Here is a 25,526-nt window from a genome sequence, read left to right as displayed (position 1 = left end):
TTTTCTGTAGCTCTTTTTCTCGTTTGGTTCTTCTCTTGTGTTTCTGTCCGTTTTTTTTGTTTAATGGTATTCCATACTTTTTACCGTTTCTTCTTTTTTTAGCTGTGTGTTTCAGTAGTGGCTTTTTTGTGGGTGGTTACAATTAGGTTATTAAGAGAAAAATTTTCATATGTATAAGAGTTTTTTGTCTTATGAGTGCTTTCTGTCCTTCTTTGCTACTGCAGATCTTTATCCTCTCCCCTTTTATATTATTGTTGTCACAGATTATCCTTGGTTTTGTGGCCTTGTTGGAGCTTTTACTTGTAGTTTTGATTTGTTCTGTTCTTTATATCTGGTTGAATAGCCCCCTTGAGTATTTCCTGCAGTGAGGGTTTTCTGGTGATAAATTCCCTCAGTTTCTGTATGTCTGCAAAAGTTTTTATTTCTCTTTCATATTCAAAGGAAAACTTTGATGGATATAGTATTCTTGTCTGGTAATTCCTTTCTTTCAGTACTTTAAATGTTTGGGTCCACTCTCTTCTGGCTTGTAAAGTCTGCTGAGAAGTCTGATGATAACCTAGTGGGCCTTTCTTTATTTTTATTTATTTTGTATTTATTTTTCCTTTTTAGGTGAGAGGAGAGTAGATAGTGAGGCAGAGTCCCTCATGCATCACCACTGGAATCCACCTGGCAACACCATATGGGGCCTGTGCTCAAGTACTGTGTTATATTTAATTCCTGAGGCTGATGAGCTTCAGTGGAGCTATCCTCAGCACCCAGGGCCATGCTTGAACCATTTGAGCCACTGGCTACAGGAGGGGAAGAGGAGAAGAGGAAAAGAAGCAGGAGAGGGAGGTGGAGAGAAGCAGGTGGTCGCTTCTCCTGTGTGCCCTGACCAGGAATTGAACCCGACACATCCATATGCCGATGTTCTATCCACTGAGCCACCGGCCGAGGTCATGGGCCTTCCTTTATATGTTATTTCTTCTTTTCCCTAGCTGCCTTGAGGATTCTTTCTTTGTCATTGATTTTTGACAATTTTATTATGTGCCTTGGAGAATGTCTGTTTGGGTTGAGGTAACTTGGTGTTCTGTTTGCTTATTTGATTCAAGGATCTAACTCTTTCTATAGGCCTGGGAAGTTCTCATCCATTATTTGTTTGAATAGGCTCTTCATTCCCTTCTACCTCTCTTTTTCTTCTGATATTCTCATTATTCTTATATTGCTCTTTTTAATGGAGTCAGACAATTCTTGTAGAGCTCTTATCATTTTTTTGAAGTTGTGAGTCTCTCTCCTCTTCTCTCTGTAGCATCTGTGGTTGCCTATCTTTGATGTCACTGATGATCTCTTCTTCTATCTGTCCTGTTCTAGTAGCTAAACTTGCTGCCTTGGTTTTCAATTTATGTATTGAGTTCTTCATCTCTGTTAGGTTCTTTTTTAGAGTTTCAATCTCCTTGGTGAAGTAAGTACTCATTTTATTCATTAACTTGTTTTTTGAGCTCATCAAATTGCCTATCGGTGTCTTCTCGTATCTCATTAAGTATTTTCAGAAGTTCAGTTTTGAATTCTCTATTATTTAACTCCAAGGTTTCCATGTAGGAGATTGCTTTCTGGAGATTTTTCATATTCTTTCTGAACTACTTGTCTGTCTGTGTAGCCATTCAATTTCTTCTTCCTTGATGAGATTTGAGAATGGTATTGTTAAGAACTCTAACAAACAACAACTTAAAAAATGAAAAATAGGCCTGACCTGTGGTGGCGCAGTGGATAAAGCGTCGACCTGGAAATGCTGAGGTTGCCGGTTCGAAACCCTGGGCTTGCCTGGTCAAGGCACATATGGGAGTTGATGCTTCCTGCTCCTCCCCCCTTCTCTCTCTCTCTCTTCTTTCTAAAATGAATTAAAAAAAAAGAAAAAGAAAAAGAAAAATTGAAAAAATACAATGAAAAATAAAGTTTTAAAAATAATGACAAGAAAGAAAAACCACAGAAAAGTAAGAGCAAAAACCAAGAAAAAGAATAAAAAACAAAACACCCACAAAAATAAGAATTAAAAAATATAAAAATTAAAAAAATAAAAAAAGGAAAAAATTTCAGGAGATGTTACTTTTTTCTTCCAGTAGGTGTTGCTGTATTACAAGTTTTAACTCTGAAATTCCTGGGCTGTTTGCTGAGATGTTGCTCTCTGAATGAGGTAGGTAGGGCTGCAGTCACATTGGTGGGTGGGGTGTGTGTTGTGAGAGCTTTATGACTGATCTCGGGCCTCCAGGCACTCCTCCCCATGTCTCAACAGACCAGGGTACTGGATGCAGAGCACTTCTGTTCTTCAAGGGAGAGAGTAGCTCTGGAGAGTTAGCTGTGGAGTCTGTCTCTCCTGCTCTGTGTACCTGCAGGGTGAGGGAGGCTGGATCTAGGAGGCTGCATACAGCTTTTTTTTTTTTTTTTTTTTTTTTCATTTTTCTGAAGCTGGAAACAGGGAGAGACAGTCAGACAGACTCCCGCATGCGCCCGACCGGGATCCACCCGGCACGCCCACCAGGGGCGACGCTCTGCCCACCAGGGGGCGATGCTCTGCCCATCCTGGGCATCGCCATGTTGCGACCAGAGCCACTCTAGCGCCTGAGGCAGAGGCCACAGAACCATCCCCAGCGCCCGGGCCATCTTTGCTCCAATGGAGCCTTGGCTGCGGGAGGGGAAGAGAGAGACAGAGAGGGAAAGCGTGGCGGAGGGGTGGAGAAGCAAATGGGCGCTTCTCCTGTGTGCCCTGGCCGGGAATCGAACTCGGGTCCTCCGCACGCTAGGCCGACGCTCTACCGCTGAGCCAACCGGCCAGGGCCAGCATACAGCTTTTTAATGTCATCTTGCTCTCAGTACAAAGGCTAGGCTTATTTATTTTTTTAAATATATGGGTGCTTTATCTGACCTGTGTTATACTTTGCTGTTTTCCCTTTAATTTCAGGTAGGCTTGAGCTACAGATGAATTACTTGTTTTTTCACTCTCCCTGTTCTCTCACCTGTCTTCAGTATATACCATTGTTTCCCTTGAATGCTTTTCCACCCCAAAACACCAAAAAGAAAACTCTCACTGGTTTGGATACCATGTTCTGGAACCTTTTCAGGGTATCCCAGACCTCTCATTTTGCCTCTTTTGAGCAGTTTCTACAAAGTTGGGTGCCTCTTTGTTTTTACCATATTTCCCTCTGTACATTACGTTCTGAGTTTTTGCTCACATGGAAGTTGAATTTATGACTAGGATTGTGATCTCTTCTGTGCCAAAAGAGCTCTTTAGAGCAGTGATTTTCAACCTTTTTACACTTGGGGACCAGTGAAAATATAATTATTTTAGGGACCACTAAGGCAGAAATCACCCTGTCCATAAGGGGGTTTGACTAAGACATTGGGTCTGTAATCTTCATACAATATCAGGGTGGTTAACTCTTTTGTGGAGCAGCACAAAATTTCTGATGGACCTGTGGATTGGTGGTTGAAAACCACTGCAGAGCATGTGATTTTTGCCTTATTCCTCTACTAGTTGTAAGGAAAAGAGTTGGAGAGAAACTAGATGATTTGAGGCATATGTTCTAGAGGTGTATATTCTAGATTATGGTTTTGCCAGTTGTGCTGAACTAAGTATTTGCTCTTGTTGCTTGTACCATCAAATTTGTACCTTTCCTCTTATTGAGGTATCTTTAGCTATATATTAATTATTCCCTCTTTCCAGTTTTCCTTATTTTTCCTTCATGTTATTTGGTTTAAAATTTATTGTGTTTTACTCTTCATCCTAGCAGTATTTTTGACTATGAAGAAATGGGAAGACCAAGAGGGTTTGCACTTGGAGTATTTTCCCTGTAAGGTAGTGTAGAAATATTTCCTTTTATTTTTTTAAATAGATTTTGAGAGAGAGAGTGAGAAGCATCAACTCATAATTGCTTTACTTTAGTTGTTCATTGATTACTTCTCTTGTGTGCCTTGATGGGAGAGGGGTGGTGCTAAAGCCAAGCCAATAACCCCTTGCCCAAGCCAGCTACCTTGAGTTCATGTCTATAATCCTGTGCTTAAGCCAGCGAGCCCATGCTCAGTCCAGCAACCTTGGGGTTTCAAACCTGGGACCTCAACAATCCAGGTCAATACTCTGTCCACTGTGCCACCACCAGTTAGGCTCTTCCTTTCTTTTTTAACGGAATGTCTATGATGGCTGAAAAATTAAGTTATTTGACTAGTAAGATAGGAGGACTATTGAAAGAATTCAAACCTATTTTGTTTCTATGTAGGCTATGTGAGGGAATAAAATCAGAGTCAGTGCTTCAGATTTTTAATTTTTAACTTTGTTTTAAGTTCTCTGAGGCTTTACTGAGTTAACCCCTGTTAATTGCTGAATCAGTGTCTTTATATGTAAAATAGAGTTGATGGTCTTTTTATGGTAAAAGAAAACTGACTTTTGGAGGTATCTTTTAAGATTGAATTTGGTAATACATCTTGATACGTCTATTGATTTTAAATGTGGACACTTGAGCTTAAAGCTGCACTTTAATTCTTAGTCTAGCTTTATTATTTTACTCCACCTATAGTTAGCAGATAATACAGAAGATGGATATGTTTATACCTATTTGGTGCCCACAGTCAGTGAGCATAGCCTACCTCATAGAAGACTACATTAAACACAATTGTGGAGAAAACAGTTGTGTTAGGGTTGCTCACTGGTTTACTGGCTGCAAGCACTTTGCTTGATTAATGCATAAATATGTGGCAGCACCTCATGTGGATAGTCTATGTAAAGCTATGGGTACTTGCCCTCAGGGCATATTGAGGATTGCCTACCTGCCTGCCCCTATGAGGGGCCATTTTGTTATTTGTTTGCTGGAGAGGCAGTTTTCTCCTATTTGCTTGTACACCGTTCGAGACTTTAAATGGTAATAGCCCAATGCTTTTTGGCTCTGCAGTTACTCTACTATCTGCCTGAATCCAATATGGACCTGCCCAGCCTTGGCCACCACCAGCCTTATTATGATCAAATTGGTTGTCTCTAAAGAATGTTCTCAGGTGCTGTTCAATAACAGAACAGCATTGAAATTATTATTGGTAGAGAGAAAGTGGTGCTTTATTTCAGTGTGATCTTTTTTTCTCTTTTTCTTCCTTTCTTTCTTTGGAATTAACAGGACTTTCAAAACTGTTTTTCTGCCTCTTGGTTTCTTACAGGTTGGGAAATGGCAGTTTTCTTTTCAGTTTAGTGGACTGGCTGAATCCAGCCATAGTATCTCTTCAGACCAGAAAAGTGTTCTAGGCCATGAGTCTCTCTTGTTTTCTCTATTCTATGCTGTCATTTATTGTTGACCTGTGTTTTGCTCAGTGCCCACAGTAAGAAAATACATTTAGACTTACCTATGTATACATACTGTCTGCTACATGACACCCGCTAGGAAGATTATAGAATTTTCAATTAAGAATTACAGGCATTCTGCCTGACCAGGTGGTGGTGCAGTGGATAGAGCATTGGACTGGGATGCGGAAGATCCAGGTTTGAAACCCTGAAGTTGCTGGCTTGAGCAAGGGGTCACTCACTCTACTGTAGTGCCCCCCCCCCCATCAAGGCACATAGAAGAAAGCAATCGATGAACAACTAAGGTGCCACAACAAAGAATTGATGCTTTTTATCTCTTTCTCTTCCTGTCTGCCTGTCCCTATCTGTCCCTCTCTGTCTCTCTCTGTCACAGAAAAAAAGAAAAAGAATGAACACAACAATAAGCTACACAGATCACCAGATGAAGAAATATCAGCTTGGGTTTTAGAGTAATAGCTAGTTAAAACAACAGACTAAGAAAAAGAGAATTATGAGCATGTAGAAATCTCACCAAATCATGGAGGAGCACATCACTAGACCAGGAAGCTTCAGCCTGGGCTTCAGAGTTGGCCAACCTCTGTAGGCATCTACGAAGAAGAGTTTTCTAGAGCTTCGGGGACGGTCTGACCCTACCTATATTTATAGGAAAATTTTGGCTGGAGGTTATTATAACATGAAGGCCCTTCATGTATAACCTCTAGGAACAAAGAAGGGTCACCACATTCTGAAATAATTAACTAGGTTAGGAATCAAGAGGTAAGAACATCCTCCCTGGCTTCAGGGGAAACTGCACACCTGAGCAGCCTCAGGAAAGCAGGACATCTTAAGACCATCCTCCCTGGCTTCAGCAGAGACTGCAGCAGTATGTCTTATTTTACCCTGAGTAAATGAGTTAGTCATTCCTGTAGCCATTTTTTTATGACCCTTATTGTTCATGTTCAATTGAGTTCAAATTCATGTATTTTTTATATTCTGTTACTCCACAGTAGACTAGGGTGGTGTAAGGGTGGGAAGGCTTTTCAATCAATAGAATAGCCTGGGCAAAGACTTAAGTGTACTAAAGAATATGGTATGCCCCGATTGGTTAGCATGGTGAAAGAGTTGTCCCAAGATGATAGGGTTGTGGTTGGGGCACATATGGCAGGCAATTAATGGGTACATAGATGGGTGGAGCAATAAATTGATGTTTTTCTTTCTCTTTCATTCCTCTTTCTTTCAAAATCAATTTTAAAGATCTTAAAAAAAAGAATATGGTATGTTCAGAGAGGTAGCAGTATTTTGAATGGCTAGAAAGATGTATATAGAGCCTGATTTTATGTTAGGCTTTAAGAATTATATTAAAGAATATGGACTATTTTAAGACAAAGGAACGTCTGAGGATTTTAATTAGAATTATGGAATGATTATTTTACAAAGGTAACTCAAGTAGCAATTTGAAGAAATACTAATAGTGGATTTAGAGTAGAGTGAGAGACACTGGTTAGGAGGTTGGTTGTTGTAGTAGTCTTACAGAAGATGTTGAAATCAAGATAGACCAGGATATGTTGGGTTAGAAACAAACCCAAATCTCAGTAGCTTGAAAAAACAGTTTATTTCTCAAACTACATGTCAATCAAGAATAGGTTAGGGACTTTTAGTTGTTTAGGGATAGAGGCTGACTGAGCAGTCATCATTGAGAACATACGTAGCTAGTTGCTCTGCTGGAGGCAAAAAGGAGCCCTGAAGGTCTTGCCCCATTAACATTTCTCTGCCTAGAAATGATGGGAGTAGAGAAGAGGTGACAGAAGCTGAGAAGGTCAGATGATCCAGGAGAGTTTGGAGATTGGTTAAATGTGGAAGGAAAGGGAAAGAATTGTGAATAGATGACTCTGTTTCTGTCCTGGGTGGCTGGATGTATTTCTAACTGAGATAAGAAAAGAGAAGGAAGCCTGACCAGGTGGTGGCGCAGTGGGTAGAGCATCGGAATGAGATGCACAGGACCGAGGTTCGAAATCCCGAGGTTGATGTCTTGAGCACAGGCTCATCCGGCTTGAGCATGGGGTCACTGGCTTGAGCCCAAAGGTCTCTGGCTTGAAGCCCAAGGTCACTGGCTTGAGCAAGGGGTCACTTGCTCTACTGTAGTCCCCCCCCCTCCCGTGAAGGCACATATGAGAAAGCAATCAATGAACAACTAAGGAGCTGCAACGAAGTTTGCTGTTTCTCATCTCTTTCTCTTCCTATCTGCCTATCCCTCTCTGTTCCTTTCTCTATCTCTCGCCCTGTCTCTGTCAAAAAAAGGGGGGGGGGGAGGAAGATGAGAATGGGGCAGGCTTTAAGAGCACATGCATATGCAAAGTAAGTATTAAAAGGCCTAAAACAGGGGTCCTCAAACTTTTTACACAGAGGGCCAGTTCGCTGTCCCTCAGACCACTGGAGGGCCGGACTATAAAAAAAACTATGAACTAATCCCTATGCACACTGCACATATCTTATTTTAAAGTAAAATACAAAACGAGAACAAATACAATATTTAAAATAAAGAACAAGTAAATTTAAATCAACAAACTGACCAGTATTTCAATGGGAACTATGGGCCTGCTTTTGGCTAATGAGATGGTCAATGTCCGGTTCCATATTTGTCACTGCTAGTTTTAACAAGTGATATGATGCGCTTCCGAAGCTGTGACACATGCGTCCCGCGTCACCGGAAGTAGTACTGTATGGGAGCTACGCCTTGCTTTGCGGCGCCGCCACATACAGTACTCCAGGAGCACAGGATGCGGATGCCTCTCACTGACCACCAATGAAAGAGGTGCCCCTTCTGGAAGTGTGGTGGGGGCTGGATAAATGGCTTCAGGGGGCCGCATGTGGCCTGCAGGCCGTAGTTTGGGAACCCCTGGCCTAAAGGGATAAATAGCAATACAATAATAAGAGGGGCTTTAATACCCTACTGTCATCAATGAATAAATTATTGAAATTGAACATGAATAAGGAAACATTGGCCTTAAGAGACACATTAGACCAGGTGAACTTAACAGACATATACAGGACATTCCATCCAAAAGCAACAGAATGCACATTCTTCTCAAGTGCATATGGAATATTCTCCAGGATAGATTATGTTAGGCTACAAAACAAGTCTTAATAAACTTAAGATTTAAATCATATCAAGAATATATTTTGACCACAATGATATGAAACTAGAAATCAATTATAATAAGAAAACTGGAAAATTTACTAATATGTGCAGATTAAATATACACTACTGGACATGCAATGGGGTCAAAGAAGAAATTAAAAGAAAAAGAATTCCCTGGCCAGGTTTCTCAAGTGGATAGAATATTGTCCTGGCATGTCAAGGTTGCAGGTTCCATTCCTGTTCAGGGGAGACACATGCAGGAAGCAACCAGTGAATGCACAACTAAGTGGAGCCATGAGTTAATGCTTCTATCTCTCTCCCTTTCTCTCTCTCTCTCATCAATGGAAAAAATTTTTAAAAATTAAAAAGACAAATGAAAATGAAACTAACATACAAATACAAAATCTGTTGGATACAGCAAAAGCAGTTTTAATCCACATTAATAAACAAGAAAAGATCTCAAATAACCTAGCTTTATACCTCAACGAACTAAAAAAAAGATGAACACACTAAGAAAGTTAGTTGAAGGATGAAAGTCACAAATAGCAGAAATAAATGAAATAGAAACAAACAAACAAAAAAGATCAATGCCTGACCAGGTGGTGGTGCAGTGGATAGAGCGTTGACTTGGGATGCAGAGGACCCAGGTTTGAAACCCTGAGGTAACCAGCTTGAGCATGGGATCATAGACATGACGCCATGTTGCTGGCTTGAACCCAGAAGTCACTGGTTTGAACCCCAAAGTCACTGGCTTAAGTAAGGGGTCACTGGCTCAGCTGGAGCCCCCAAGTCAAGGCACATATGAGAAAGCAGTCAGTGAACAACTAAGATGCCGCAATGAAGAATTAATGCTTATCTCTCTCCCTTCCTGTCTGTCTGTCCATATCGCTCCCTCTGTCTCTGTTTCTCTTGCTAAAAAAAATAAAATAAAAAAATCAATGAAACTAAGAACTTATTTTTTTGGTTTTTTTGGGGGGAGGGAGAGAGATGAGAAACCTCAACTTGTAGTTGTGTCACTTTATTGATGGCTTCTCATATGTGCCTTAATGGGTTGGGATACTCAAGCTGAACCAGTAACGCCTTGCTCAAGCCAGCAACCTTGGGATCATGTTGATGAACCTGTGCTCAAGCTGGTAGCCCATGCTCAAGCTGGGAACCTCAGGGTTTCGAACCTGGGACCTCAGCATTTCAGGTCAATGCTCTATCTGCTGCACCACCACTGGTCAGACTAAGATCTGTTTTTTCAAAAAGATAAACAAAATAGACAAGCCTTTAGCTAGATTCACTAGGAAATAAAAATAATTCAAATAAAATCAGTAATAAGACATGTTACAATTACTACCACAGAAAAACAAAAAGTCATAAGAGACTATATGAATAACTAAACACCAACAAATTGGACAACCTAGAAGAAAATGGGTAATTTCCTGAAAGCATATAACCTACCAAAACTGAAGAATGAAGAAATAGAAAATCTGAACAGACCAATTACTAACAAAGAGTAAGACAGTAATAAAAAACATCCTAGCATAGAGAAGTTCAGGATCTGATGGCTTCACTGGTGAATTTTACCAAATGTTTGAAGAAGAATTAATACCAGTTTTTCTTGAACTCTTCCAAAAAATAGAAGAGAAAGGAGTATTTTCAAACTCATTTTATTGGGTAAGCATAACCCTGATACCAAAATTAACAAGCACTGGTGAACATAGATGTAGAAATCCTCAACAAAATATTAGCAAACTGAATTCAATAATACAGTAAAAGGATCATATACCATAATCAAGTGGGATTTATTTTGGGGATGCAAGGATGGTGGAACATTTGCAAGTTAATAAATGTGATACACCATGTTGACAAAATGAACCGTAAAGACCATCTCAGTAAATGTGAAGTATTTGTCAAAATTCCATGTCCATTTATGATCAACACTCTCAACAAAGTGGGGATTGAGGGAATGTACCTCAACATAAAAAAGGCCACAAGCTAACATACTCAATGGTGAAAAGCTGAAAGCTTTTTCATGCCATTTTTATTCAACATAGTACTGAAAGTTCTAGCTAGAGCAATTAGGCAAGAAAAAAATAAAAGGTATCCACATTGGAGAGGACAAGGAAAATCATTATTTGCAGATAACTTGATATACATAGAAGACCCTAAGCACTCCACTAAAAAACTGTTAGAACTAATGAATGAATTCAGTAAAGTTGCAAATATAAAATCAATATACAAAATCAGTTGTTTCTATACACTAATAATGAACTATCAAAAAGAGAAATTAAGAGGACAATCCCATTTACAGTTATATCAAAAGTAGTAAAATCCCTAGGAATAAATTTAAGGGGGTGAAAGACCTGTATACTGAAAACTACAGTGTGTCCGTAAAGTCATGGTGCACTTTCCGGTCCCAGGAAAGCAACAAAAGACGATAGAAATGTGAAATCTGCACCAAATAAAAGGGAAACTCTTCCAGTTTCATACCTATAAAGTGCAATTTGATGTGGGCTCACGCACAGATTTTTTAGGGCTCCTTAGGTAGCTATCCCGTATAGCCTCTACAGACTCGTCCCTGACTGATGGCCTACCAGAACGGGGTTTCTCCACCAAACTGCTGGTTTCCTTCAACTGCTTATCCCACCGAGTAATGTTATTCTTATGTGGTGGCGCTTCATTATAAACGTGCCGATATTCACGTTGCACTTTGGTCACGGATTCGAATTTAGTGAGCCACAGAATACCCTGAACTTTCCTCTGTACCATCCACATCTTGATTGGCATGGCCATGGGCTGCTCCGCTATATACACGGTGTCACATCATCATCTGCACATGCGCACATGCTGCCACATCATCCTACAGAAACTGGGAAGATTTTTCTTTTATTTGGTGCAGATTTCACATTTCTATCGTCTTTTGTTGCTTTCCTGTGACCGGTCAAAAGTGCACCATGACTTTACGGACACACTGTATAAGACTGATAGAAGAAACTGAAGGCTCTCTGACCAGGCGGTGGTGCAGTGGATAGAGTGTCAGGCTGGGATGCAGAGGAACCCAGGTTCGAAACCCTGAGGTTGCCAGCTTGAGCCCAAGGTTGCTGGCTTAACCAAAGGGTCACTGAGTCTGCTGTAGCCCTCTGGTCAAGGCACATATGAAAAAACAATCAATGAGAAACTAAGGTGCTACAATGAAGAATTGATGCCTCTCATCTCTCTCCCAGTCTGTCTGTCCCTATCTGTCCCTCTCTCTGTCTCTGTCACACACACACACACACAAATTGAAGACTCAAATAAATGAAACATAATGCATGCTCATGGATTGGAAGAATTAATATTGTTTAAATGTCCACAGTACCCAAACCAATCTACAGATTCAGTGCAATCTCTATCATAGAGTTCCCATGGTGGCCCTGGTCAGTTGGTTCAGTGGTAGAGCATCAGCCCAGCATGTCGATGTCCCAGGTTCAATTTCTGGTCAGAATACACAAAGAAGAAGTCACCATCTGCTTCTCCACCCCTCCGCTCCCCCCTTTATCTCCTCCTCCTATAGCCATGGCTCAATTGGTTCAAGTGCATTGGCCTCGGGTGCTGAGAATGGCTCTGTGGAGCTTCCATCTCATGTGCTAAAAATAGCTTGGTTGTGAGCATGGCTCCAGATGGGCAGAACATTGACCCCAGATGGGGGTTGCTGGTTGGATCCCAGTCCAGGTGTATGTGGAAGTCTGATCTCATGTCTCTCTTGGGAAAGTAGGAAAAAAAGTTCCAGTGGTATGTTTCACAGAGATAGAATAAACAATCCTAAAATTTGTGTGAAATTACAAAAGACCATGCCAAAGCAGTCTTGAGAAAGAACAACAACTCTGGAGGCCTCACACTTCCTGATTTCAACCTATATTACAAAGCTGTGGTCATCAAAACAGTATGGTATTAGCATAAAAACAGGCACATAGATTGGCCCTGGCTGGTTGGCTCAGTGGTAGAGCATCGGCCTGGCGTGCAGGAGTCCCGGGTTTGATTCCCGGCCAGGGCACACAGGAGAAGCACCCGTCTGCTTCTCCACCCCTCCCCCTCTCCTTCCTCTCTGTCTCTCTCTTCCCCTCCCGCAGCCGAGGCTCTATTGGAGCAAAGATGGCCCAGGCGCTGAGGATGGCTCTGTGGCCTCTGCCTCAGGCGCTAGAATGGCTCTGGATGCGACAAAGCGATGCCCCAGATGGGCGGAGCATCGCCCCCTGGTGGGCATGCCGGGTGGATCCCGTCGGGCGCATGCAGGAGTCTGTCTGATTGCCTCCCTGTTTCCAGCTTAGGAAAAATGAAAAAAAAAACAACTTTAAAAACAACAACAACAAAAAAACAGGCACATAGATTAATGGAACAGAATAGAGAGCTCAGAAAGAAACCCATGCTATATCATCAATTTACAACAGAGGAGCCAAGACTATACAATGTGGAAAGGATAGTTTCTTCAATAAATGGTCCTGGGACCCTAGCTGGTTGGTTCAATGGATAGAGCATTGGCCCAGTATATGGACGTCCCAGGTTCGCTTCCTGGTCAGGGCACACAAGAGAAGTGACCATCTGCTTCTCTCTTCCCCTTCCTTTTCCCCTTGCTCTCCCTTTTCCCCTCCATCAGCCAGTGACTTGATTGGTTCAAGTGTTGGCCCAGGTCCTGAGGGAAGCTTGGTTGGTTGGACTGCGTCAGCCTCAGTTGCTAAAAATAGCTCAGTCGATTCAAGCATTGGCCCTAGATGGGGGTTGCTGGGTGGATCCTGGTTGGGGCGCATGTAGGAGTCTGTCTCACTATCTCCCCTCTTCTCACTTAAAAATAAAGTGGACAGAGGAACTGAATAGACATTTTTCCAAAGAAGACAAACATACACATTGCCAACAGATACATGTAAAGGTGCTCAAAACCACAATAAGATATCACCTCCCACCTGTTGGAACAGCTATAAAAAAGATAAGTGTTGGTGATGGTGTGGAGAAGGGGAATCCTGGTGCACTATTGATGAAAATGTAAGTTTGTGTAACTATTATGGAGAGCAGTATGGAGGTTCTTCAAGAAATTAAAAATTACACTACCATATGACCCAGCAAGTCCACTTCTGGTTATGTATTAGAAGGTAATGAAGTCACCATGTTGAAGAGGTACCTGCTCCTTCCTGTTCTTTGCAGCATTATTCACAATTGTCAAGACAAGGAAACAATGTAAGTGTTCAGCAACAAATGAATGGATAAAGAAAATTGCATGCATGCGTGCACACGCACAGTGGAATATTATGCAGCTATAAAAATAGAAGGAAATCTGCTCAATGGATGGAGCATTGGCCCAGCATGTGGATGTCCTGGGTTCTACCCTTGGTCAGGGCACACCTGAGAAGTGACCATCTGCTTTTCTCTTCCACTCCTGCAGTAAGTGGCTCAATTGGTTTGAGCATTGGCGAGGGCACTGAGGATAGTTCAGTTGATTCAAGTATCAGCCCCAGGCAGGGGTTGCCAGGTGGATCCTGGCCAGGGCGCATGTGGGAGTCTCTCTCTTTATCTGCCCTCCTTTCACTTAAAAAAAAAAAAAAAAAAAAAGGAAGTCCTGTCATTGTGACAGCATGGATGGAGGATGAACCTTCAGGACATTATATTAAGGGAAGTAAGAGAAAGACAAATACTGTATCATCTTATTTATGTGAAATCTAAAAAAAAAAAAAAAGAAGAAAACTCATAGATAGTGACCAGATTGGTAGTTGCCAGAGGTGCAGGGAGTGTATGTGGATGGTGAGGAGTGGATGGAATGGTTGGTACAAACTTTGTTATGTAAAAATAATTCCTTGGTGATATAATGCATACTATGCTGACTGTAGTTAATAATATTGTATAATTTGAATGTTGCTACAGTGGATCTTAAAAGTCCTCATCACGAAAAAATATTTGTAAATATTTTTGGTGATAGGTGTTATAACTAGACTTATTGTGATCATTTTGCAATATACACATATATTGAACCATTATGTTGTATGGCTGTAAATAATGTACAGCTCACTAAAATTAGGGGGTATTTTATAGCTTCATATTCATTTTTGAAATATCCCCTAATTTTTGTGAGCAGTATATATTTACCACTAAAAAACATGGGGGCAGGCTTGGGGTTAGAGAAGTGTTGATAGTGAGTTCACTTTTGGAAATGTATAACAGCTAGTTGTCTAAATGAAACTAGAGCTCTTGAGACAGGAAGGGGTAGTTAGGTTTTAGTGTGTACTGCCTATGAAGAGAGTTCAATTCATGATAGGTATGGGATCACCCAGGGCAAACTAGTAGAGCAATGAGGGAGTTGAGATGAGGCCCCAGGAAATACCAGAATTCAAGAGGCACATATAGCCTGATGGCATTGGATTTGGATTGATATTTTTGGGATCAAGGCAACCTGAGCTTGTGCCTTTTCCTGACATGTAACCCAATATAGTGTTTTGAGGAAGGAGCAAATGTGAGCTGTGAGAAGCTCATGCTTTGACCAACTGACAAATACTTCAGAGTATGTTAGCACTGTTATTTGTGCTAATGGTGGACTTATTTATTCATTTATTTATTTTTGGTCCTTAGATGGAATGCATTTTGATTCTTTTTCTTTTAAATTTAATATTTTTGGTAATTCACAAAGTTTCACTAAGTTATTGTAGCCTAAACTAGTTGCCAAGACAGGCTAAAAAGCAGTTGTTTTCCCATACTTACAAGGTAGTTAAGTATACAAAGAATAGGATACCATGAAAACATAATAATGGCACATATCAGATCATTTAATTCTCAGACTGATAATTCCCATGGAGTAGTACTGTATTATCCCTATTTTACAGTTGAAGCTTAAGGAGTGTCTTAGTCTGTTCAGCTGCTCTTATAAAACACCACAGACTGTGTGGCTTATCAATGACAAATTTATTTCTCATAGTTAGGGCTGGGAATTTCAAGATCAAGGACCTGGCATTGTCATATTCTGGTGAGGGCCCTCTTCCTGGTTCATAAGTGTTTTCTAATTGTATCCTCACAGGTGGAAAGGGATAGGAGTCTCTCTGGAACCTTTTTTGGTAAGACACTAAACCCATTAATGGGGATTCTACCTTCATGACCTAATCACCTCCCATAGGCCCCGCCTCCTAATATTACTGGGGGTTAAGATTAAACCTGTAAATTTTGGGAGGATGCATTCAGACTATAACAGGTTAAGTTATTTGTCCATCATCATGCTGAAGTCTGTGCTTATAACCACTACCTGGAAATGCTTTTCAGGATACAGGAAAATTTACACTGGATAGCCAAGAGTTTGGATTAATGTCGCTTATTTTTTTTTAAATTAAATTTATTAGGGTGACATTGGGTAATAGGACGATTTTCATGATACATGACTTGTATATTACATTGTGTGCTCAACACTCAAAATAAAATCATCTTCCATTATATATTTGCCCCCTTCACCTTTTACCATGCCCTACCTCCATTCCCTGTGGTAACCACCATACGGTTGTCTGTGTCTATGAGTTTCAGTTTTATATCCCACATATTAGTAAAATCATATAGTTCTTAGCTTTTTCTGACATCACTTAGCATAATATACTCCAGGTTGTTGCAAATGGAAGTTATTTCATCTTTTCTTACAGCTGAATAGTATTCCATAGTATATATGTACCATATATTTATTTAATCCTCTATCAAAGGACATGTTGGTTGTCTCCATGTCTTGGCCAAATGAGTAATGCTGTAATGAACATAGGGGTGCATATATCTTTGCAAATAAGTGTTTTTGAGTTTTTCAGGTAGATACCCAGAAGAGGAATTGCTGGGTCAGATGGTAAACCTATTCTTAATTTTTTGAGGCTCTGCCAGACTCTTTTTCATAGTGGCTATGCCACATTGCCACCAACAATAAATGAGGGTTCCCTTTTCTCTATAACCACTCCAACACTTGTTAATACTTGTCTTTTTGAAAATAGCCATTCTAACAGGTGTGAGGTGGTGTCTTGTAGTTTTGATTTGCATTTCCCTAATAGCTAGTGAATTTGATTACCTTTTCATATATCTGTTGGTCTTCTTGGGAGAAGTCTCTGCCCGTTTTTTTGTTTGTTTTTTAGTGAGAGGAGGGGAGGCAGAGAGACAGATTCTTGCATGCATCCCGACCAAGATCCACCCGCCAAGCCCACTAGAAGGCTATGCTCTGCCTATTTGGGATGTTGCTCCATTGCTCAGCAACCGAGCTTTTATCCCCTGAGGCGGAGGCCATGGAGCCACCCTCAGCACCCGGAGCCAACTTGCTCCCACTGAGCCATGGATACAGGAGGGGAAGAGAGAGAGGGAGGAGTAGAGAAGCAGATGGGTGCTTCTCCTGTATGCCCTGACTGGGAACTGAACCTGGAATATCCACATGCTAGGCTGATGCTCTGTCACTGAGCCAACAAGCCAGGGCCTCTGCCCATTTTATAATTGGGTTGTTTGGTGTTGAGTTTTATGATTTCTTATATATTTTGGATATTAACCCCTTGTTGGAGCTGTTTGCAAATATCTCATGTAAAGAAATTTTTTGTCCATTGTGTGTTTTTGGCTCCTTTGTCAAAAATTATTTGCCCATATACATGTGGTTTTATTTCTGGGCTTGCAATTCTATTTCATTGGCCTGTTTGTCTGTTTTTCTGTCAATACAATGCTGTTTGTTTTTTTTGTTTTTTTTTTATTTTTTTATTTTTTTGAATTTTTTTTTTTTCCTGAAGCTGGAAACGGGGAGAGACAGTCAGACAGACTCCCGCATGCGCCCGACTGGGATCCACCCGGCACGCCCACCGGGGGCGATGCTCTGCCCACCAGGGGGCGATGCTCTGCCCCTCCGGGGCGTCGCTCTGCTGAGACCAGAGCCACTCTAGCACCTGAGGCAGAGGCCAAGGAGCCATCCCCAGTGCCCGGGCCATCTTTGCTCCAATGGAGCCTTGGCTGCAGGAGGGGAAGAGAGAGACAGAGAGGAAGGAGGGAGTGGGGGTGGAGAAGCAAATGGGCGCTTCTCCTATGTGCCCTGGCCGGGAATCGAACCCGGGTCCCCCGCATGCCAGGCCGACGCTCTACCGCTGAGCCAACCGGCCGGGGCTGCTGTTTGTTTTTTTAAGATTTTATTTATTGATTTTTACAGAGAGAGGAGAGAGGGACTGGGAGGGAAAAGTATCAACTCATAATTGCCTTACTTTAGTTGTTTATTGCTTGTCATATGTGCCTTGACCAGGCAAGGCCAGGGTTTTGAACTGGCAACCTCAGCATTCCCGGTCAACACTATCCACTGCGCCACCACAGGCCAGGAATCATGCTGTTTTGATTAGTGTAGCTCTGTAGTATAATTTGAAGTCAGATAATATGATAACTCTGGCTTCAGTCCCCTCCCCACCCCCTTCAGGATTGTTTTGGCTATTCTGGGTCTTTCGTGGTTTCATACAAATCTGATATTTTTTTACTTTTAATTTTTTTAAAAAAATTCTTATTTATTTATTTATTTATTTTTACAGAGAGAGACAGAGAGAGGGATAGATAGGGACAGACAGTCAGGAATGGAGAGAGATGAGAAGCATCAATCATCAGGTTTTTTTCGTTTTTTTTTTTTTTTTAATCATCAGTTTTTTCTTGGGCACTTTAGTTTTTCATTGATTGCTTTCTCATATGTGTCTTGACCGCGGGCCTTCAGCAGACCGAGTAACCCCTTGCTGGAGCCAGCAACCTTGGGTCCAAGCTGGTGAGCTTTGCTCAAACCAGATGAACCCGTGCTCAAGCCGACGACCTTGGGGTCTTGAACCTGGGTCCTCCACATCCCAGTCCAGTGCTCTACCCATTGCACCACTGCCTGGTCAGGCTATTTTTTTGTTCTGTTTCTATTTAAAAATGACATTGGGATTTTGATGGGGATTGCATTAAAGCTGTATATTGCTTTGGGTAATATGGCCATTTTAACTGTGTTGATTCCTCCAATCCAAGAACATCAAATATCTTTCCATTTCATTATGTCTTTTTCAGTCTCTTTTAATAATGCTTTATAGTTCTCAGTACAGTATATAAGACCTTTATATCACTTATTGTTTATTTCTAGATATTTTGGTTACAATTGCAAAAGGATTTTTTTTTCCTGAAGTTTTATTTTTAGTGTACAGGAAAGCAATGCATTTTTGTACAATGATTTTGTATCCTGCAACTATACTAAATTTCTTGTTTCTAATAATTTTTTTATATTTTTTTAATTTATAATTTTTTTAAATAATTTTATTTTTAATGGGGCGACATCAATAAACCAGGATACATATATTCAAAGATAGCAACTCCAGGTTATCTTGTCGTTCACTTATGTTGCATACCCATCATCCAAAGTCAGATTGTCTTCTGTCACCTTCTATCTAGTTTTCTTTGTGCCCCTCCCTCACCCCCTTTCCCTCTCCCTCTCCCCCTCCCCCTCCCCCCATAACCACCACACTCTTATCAATGTCTCTTAGTTTCACTTTTATGTCCCACCTACGTATGGAATAATGCAGTTCCTGTTTTTTTCTGATTTACTTATTTCACTTCGTATCATGTTATCAAGATCCCACCATTTTGCTGTAAATGATCTGATGTCATCATTTCTTATGGCTGAGTAGTATTCCATAGTGTATATGTGCCACATCTTCTTTATCCAGTCATCTATTGATGGGCTTTTTGGTTGTTTCCATGTCCTGGCCACTGTGAACAATGCTGCAATGAACATGGGGCTGCATGTGTCTTTACGTATCAATGTTTCTGAGTTTTTGGGGTATATACCCAGTAGAGGGATTGCTGGGTCATAAGGTAGTTCTATTTGCAGTTTTTTGAGGAACCACCATACTTTCTTCCATAATGGTTGTACTACTTTACATTCCCACCAACAGTGTATGAGGGTTCCTTTTTCTCCACAGCCTCTCCAACATTTGCTATTACCCGTCTTGTTAATAATAGCTAATCTAACAGGTGTGAGGTGGTATCCCATTGCAGTTTTGATTTGCATTTCTCTAATAACTAACGAAGATGAGCATCTTTTCATATATCTGTTGGCCATTTGTATTTCTTCCTGTGAGAAGTGTCTGTTCATGTCCTCTTCCCATTTTTTTATGGGATTGTTTGTTTGTTTGTTGTTGAGTTTTATGAGTTCTTTGTATATTTTGGATATTAGGCCCTTATCTAAGCTGTTGTTTGAAAATATCATTTCCCATTTAGTTGGCTGTCTGTTTATTTTGTTATCAGTTTCTCTTGCTGAGCAAAAACTTCTTAGTCTGATGTAGTCCCATTCATTAATTTTTGCCTTCACTTCTCTTGCCATTGGAGTCAAATTCATAAAATGCTCTTTAAAACCCAGGTCCATGAGTTTAGTACCTATGTCTTCTTCTATGTACTTAATTGTTTCAGGTCTTATGTTTAGATCTTTGATCCATTTTGAGTTAATTTTAGTTCAGGGGGACAGACTGTAGTCCAGTTTCATTCTTTTGCATGTAGCTTTCCAGTTTTCCCAGCACCATTTATTGAAGAGGCTTTCTTTTCTCCATTGTGTGTTCTTGGCCCCTTTATCAAAAATTATTTGACAATATATATGTGGTTTTATTTCTGGGTTTTCTATTCTGTTCCATTGGTCTGAGTGTCTGTTTTTCTGCCAATACCATGCTGTTTTGATTGTTGTGGCCCTATAATATAATTTGAAGTCAGGTATTGTAATGCCCCCAGCTTCATTCTTTTTCTTTAGGATTGCTTTGGCTATTCGGGGTTTTTTATAGTTCCATATAAATCTGATGATTTTTTGATCCATTTCTTTAAAAAATGTCATTGGAATTTTGATGGGAATTGCATTAAATTTGTATATTGCTTTGGGTAATATGGCCATCTTGATTATATTTATTCTTCCTAACCAAGAACAAGGTATATTCTTCTATCTCATTATATCTTTTTCGATTTCCCTTAACAATGGTTTATAGTTTTCATTATATAAGTCCTTTACATTCTTTGTTATGTTTATTCCTAAGTATTTTATTTTTTTTGTTGCAAGGGGATTGTTCTTTTGAGTTCGTCCTCAAATGTTTCATTGTTGGCATATAGAAAGGCTATTTTATAATTTTTTTAAAATTCATATTTATATGAATATAAGAGAGAGAGAGAAGGGGGAGGAGCAGGAAGCATCAACTCCTATATGTACCTTGACCAGGAAAGCCTAGGGTTTTGAACCAGCCACCATAGTGTTCTAGGTTGGTGCTTTCTTTGTGTGTGTATGTGTGTGACAGAGACAGAGATAGAATCAGAGAGAGGGACAGAGACAGACAGGCAGCAGGAAGGGAGAGAGATGAGAAGCATCAAGTTTTTGTTGCAGCACCTTAGTTGTTCATTGATTGCTTTCTCAAATGTGCCTTGGCTGGGGGGGGCTATAGCAGACTGAGTGACACTTTGCTCAAGCCAGAGACCTTGGGCTCAAGCTGGTGAGCCTTGCTCAAACCAGATGAGCCCGTGATCAAGCTGGTGACCTTGGAGTCTCGAACCTGGGTCCTCTGCATCCCAGTCCAACGCTCTATCCACTGTGCCACCACCTGGTCAGGCTTGATGCTTTTTTTTTAAGTTTTAATGGGGTGACATTGATAAATCAGGGTACATATGTTCAGAGAAAACATCTCCAGGTTATTTTGACATTTGATTATGTTGCATACCCCTCACCCAAAGTCAAATAGTCTTCCGTCACTTTCTATCTGGTTTTCTTTGTGTCCCTCCCCATCCCCACCCCCTTTCTCTTCCCTCCCCCCGTTACCATCACATTCTTGTCCATGTCTCTGAGTCTCATTTTTATGTCCCATCTATGTATGGATTCGTATAGTTCTTAGTTTTTTCTGATTTACTTCTTTCACTCAGTATAATGTTATCAAGGTCCATCCATGTTATTGTAAATGATCCGATGTCATCATTTCTTATGGCTGAGTAGTATTCCATAGTATATATGTACCAAAGCTTTTTAATCCACTCGGCCACTGATGGACACTTGGGCTGTTTCCAGATCTGTATGCCAAAAAACTTAGACAACCTAGATGAAATGGACAAATTCCTTGAAACATACAATCTTCCAAAAATCAATCTAGAAGAATCAGAAAACCTAAACAGACCGATTACAACAAATGAGATTGAAAGAGTTATCAAAAAACTCCCAACAAAGAAAAGTCCTGGACCTGATGGCTTCACAAGTGAATTCTACCAAATATTCAAAGAAGAACTAACTCCTATCTTCTCAAGCTATTTCAAAAAATTCAAGAGGAAGGAAGACTTCCAAGCTCCTTTTATGAGATGCGCATAATTCTGATTCCAAAACCAGGCAAAGACAACACAAAGAAAGAAAATTATAGGCCAATATCCCTGATGAATATAGATGCTAAAATCCTCAACAAAATATTAGCAAACCAGATCCAGCAATATATGAAAAAAATCATACACTATGATCAAGTGGGATTTATTCTGGAGAGGCAAGGCTGGTACAATATTTGCAAATCAATCAATGTGATTCATCACATAAACAAAAGGAAGGAGAAAAACCACATGATAATTTCAATAGATGCAGAAAAAGCTTTTGATAAAATCCAGCACCCATTCATGATCAAAACTCTCACCAAAGTCGGAATACAGGGAACATACCTCAACATGATAAAAGCCATCTATGACAAACCCACAGCCAATATCATACTCAATGGGCAAAAATTAAAAGCAATCTCCCTAAGATCGATGCTTTCTTTATCCACTGTGCCACCACAGGTCAGGTCTTTTATTAAAAATTTTAATTTATTGTGTTAACATGGATTCAAGTGTCCCACTCAATATAACACCCTTACCCCCCAACCACATACCCCCCATTACACCTCCTTTGTCCCTCTCCCCCTAACTCCCTCCTCACTTTCCTCTGAAATTTGCTAACCTGTTATCTGTTTCTATGTGTTATGTATATATAATTTCACTAACCCCTTCACCTTCTCTGATCCTCCCCCTTTCCTCTGACAGCTGTCCCTCTGTTCTCCATGACCCCACCTCTGCCTCTATTCCGTTCCTCAGTTCACCTTGTTCATTAGAGTCCACATATAAGTGAGATCATATGATATTTTTCTTTCTCTTCCTGGCTTATTTCACTTAGTATAATAAGCTCCATGTTCATCCATGCCATTGCAAAAGGTAAGATTTTCTTTTTTTCATGACTGCGTAGTATTCCATTGTGTATACTTTTTTATCTATTCATCCACCAATGGACACTTTGGCTATTTCCAAATCTTGGCTATTGTAAACAATGTTGCAATAAATAATGGGGTGCATATCTTCTTTTGAATCAGTATTTTGGTATTCTTAGGATATATTCCTAAAAGTGGGATAGCTGCGTCAAAAGGAAGTTCCATTTTTAATTTTTTAAGGAAACGCCATACTGTTTTCCACAGTGGCTGCACAAGTCTGCATTCATAACAGCAGTGCAAGAGGGTTCCCTTTTCTCCACATCCTCTCCAGCACTTTGTGTTGTTTTGTTAATGAACACCATTATGACAGGTGTGAGGTGATACCTCATTGTGGTTTTAATTTGCATTTCTCTGATGATTAGTGATGTTGAACATTTTCTCATATGCCTATTGCCATCCATATGTCTTTGGAGAAGTATCTTTTCAGTTTCTTTGCTCATTTTTTTTTTTTTTTAATTTATCTTTATTGATTCCCTATTGTTGTCTTCCCTCATGTTTTTTTTTTTTTTTTTTTTTTTTTTTTTACAGAGGCAGAGATAGACAGGGACAGACAGACAGGAACAGAGAGAGATGAGAAGCATCAATCATCAGTTTCTCGCTGCGCGTTGCGACTTCTTAGTTGTTCATTGATTGCCCTCTCACATGCACCTTGACCATGGGCCCCCAGCAGACCGAGCAACCCCTTGCTGGAGCCAGCGACCCTGGGTCCAAGCTGGCGAGCTCTTTGCTCAAGCCAGATGAGCCCGCGCGCGACCTCGGAGTCTCGAACCTGGGTACTTCCGCATCCCAGTCCGATGTTCTATCCACTGCGCCACCGCCTGGTCAGGCTCTTTGCTCATTTTTTAATTGAATTGTGTACCTTCCTGGTGTTGAGTTTTAGAAGTTCTTGACAAATTTTGGTTATTAACCCCTTACCAGATGTACTGGCAAATATGTTCTCCCATGGTGTGGTTTTCTTTTTATTTTTTAATGGTATCTTTTGCTGTGCAAAAGCTTTTTAGTTTGATATAGTTCCATTTGTTTATTTTGTCCTGTTTTTCATTTGCCTGTGGAGATATATCGGCGATATATTGGCAAAAATATTGCTACAAGAGATATCAGAGTTTACTGCCTGTTTTCTTCCAAGACATTTATGGTTTTGTGACTTACACTTAAGTCTTTTATCCACTTTGAGTTTATTTTTGTGAATGGTATAAGTTGGTGGTCTAGTTTAATTTTTTTTTGCATGTACCTGTCCAATTTTCCCAACACCATTTATTAAAGAGACTGTCTTTACTCCGTTGTATACTCTTACCTCCTTTGTCAAATATCAATTGACCATAAAGGCGTGGGTTTATTTCTGGGTTCTCTTTTCCTGTTTTGTTGATCTGCATGCCTGTTATTATGCCAGTACCAAGCTATTTTGATTATAATGCCCTTGTAGTATAACTAGATATGAGGAAGTGTGATACCTCCTACTTTATTCTTCATTTTCAAGATTGCTGAGACTATTCGTGTTCTCTTTGGTTCCATATAAATTTTTGGAATATTTGTTCTATGTCTTTGAATTAGTATTTTAATAGGAATTGCATTGAATCTATAGATTGCTTTGGGTAGTATAGACATTTTAATAATGTTTATTTTTCCTATCCATGAACAAGGTACATGCTTCCACTTATTTGTATCTTCCTTAATTTCTTTTTTCAGTGTCTTACAATTTTTCGAGTACAAGTATTTTACCTCCTTGGTTAAATTTATTCCTAGATACTTTGTTTTTTTTTTATTGGTTTTTGTTGTTGTAATAGAGAAGGGGATTGTTTTCTTAATTTCTCAGTCTGACAGTTTATTGTTAGTGTATAAAAATGCCACTGATTTCTGAATATTAATTTTATATTCTGCCACCTTGCCAAATTCATTTATTAGGTTTAGTAGTATTTTGACAGAGACTTTAGGGTTTTCTATTTATAGTATCATGTCATCAGCAAATAATAATAGTTTTACTTCTTTTCCAATTTGGATTTCTTTTATTTGTTCTTCTTGTCTGATTGCTGTGGCTAGGACTTCTAGAACTATGTTGACGTAAGAGTGGTGAAAGGGGGCACCTCTGTCTTTTTTCTCATCTTAAGGTGATTGTTCTTACTGTTTGCCCATTGAGTATGATGTTGGCTGTCGGTTAGTTATAGATAGCCTTTATTATGTTGAGGTATGTTCCCTGTATTCCCACTTTGCTCAGAGTTTTGATCATAAATGAGTGCTAGATTTTATCAAATGCATTTTCTTCATCTATTGATATAATCATGTAATTTTTGTCCTTCATTTTGTTTATGTGATGAATCACATTGATTGATTTGCAAATATTGTACCAGCCTTGCCTCCCCAGAACAAATCCCACTTGGTCATGATATCTGATCTTTTTAATGTATTACTGGACCTGGTTCGCTAATATTTTGTTGAGAATTTTAGCATCTGTGTTCATCAGGGATATTGGCCTATAGTTTTCTTTCTTTGTAGTGTTTTTACCTGCTTTGGAATGAGGATAATGCTTGCCTCATAAAATGAGCTTGAAGGTCTTTCCTCCTCTTGAATTTTTTGAAATAGCTTGAGAAGGATAGGAGTTAGTTCTTCTTTGAATGTTTGGTAAAATTTGCCTATAAAGTCATCTGGTCCAGAACTTTTGTTTGCTGAGAGTTTTTTGATAACTGCTTCAATTTCATTTGTTGTAATTGGTCTGTTTAGATTTTCTGATTCTTCCAGATTGAGTTTTGGAAGATTGTATGCTTCTAGGAATTAATTCATTTTGCCTAGGTTGTCCAATTTGCTGGCATATAGATTTTCATAGTATTTTCTTATAATTCTTTGTTTCTACAGTGTTAGTTGT

At 39.9% G+C, this 25,526-nt stretch overlaps 1 protein-coding gene across 16 annotated transcripts in view; it reads left to right on the top strand.

The window, feature by feature from the left end:
- The window catches only part of R3HDM2 (R3H domain containing 2), a 240,913-nt gene that overhangs the window by 16,975 nt on the left and 198,412 nt on the right, over positions 1 to 25,526 (top strand). For 10 of the 16 annotated variants that reach the window (XM_066258777.1, XM_066258756.1, XM_066258788.1 and 7 more), the window contains exon 2: positions 2,100 to 2,170. The exons of 1 other annotated variant lie outside the window; for it this stretch is intronic. The gene's annotated coding sequence lies outside the window, so the exon portion shown is untranslated. Of the gene's footprint in view, positions 1 to 2,096; positions 2,171 to 3,761; positions 3,830 to 25,526 lie in introns of all 16 variants that reach the window. 5 more of the 16 variants (XM_066258782.1, XM_066258780.1, XM_066258779.1 and 2 more) reach the window with 3 other exon arrangements.

The sequence above is a fragment of the Saccopteryx bilineata genome, chromosome 2 (assembly GCF_036850765.1).
Source record: "Saccopteryx bilineata isolate mSacBil1 chromosome 2, mSacBil1_pri_phased_curated, whole genome shotgun sequence".
Lineage (NCBI taxonomy): Eukaryota > Metazoa > Chordata > Mammalia > Chiroptera > Emballonuridae > Saccopteryx > Saccopteryx bilineata.
The sequence above is the reverse complement of the archived record's forward strand: the minus strand, read 5'-3'. Positions and strand labels throughout refer to the sequence as shown.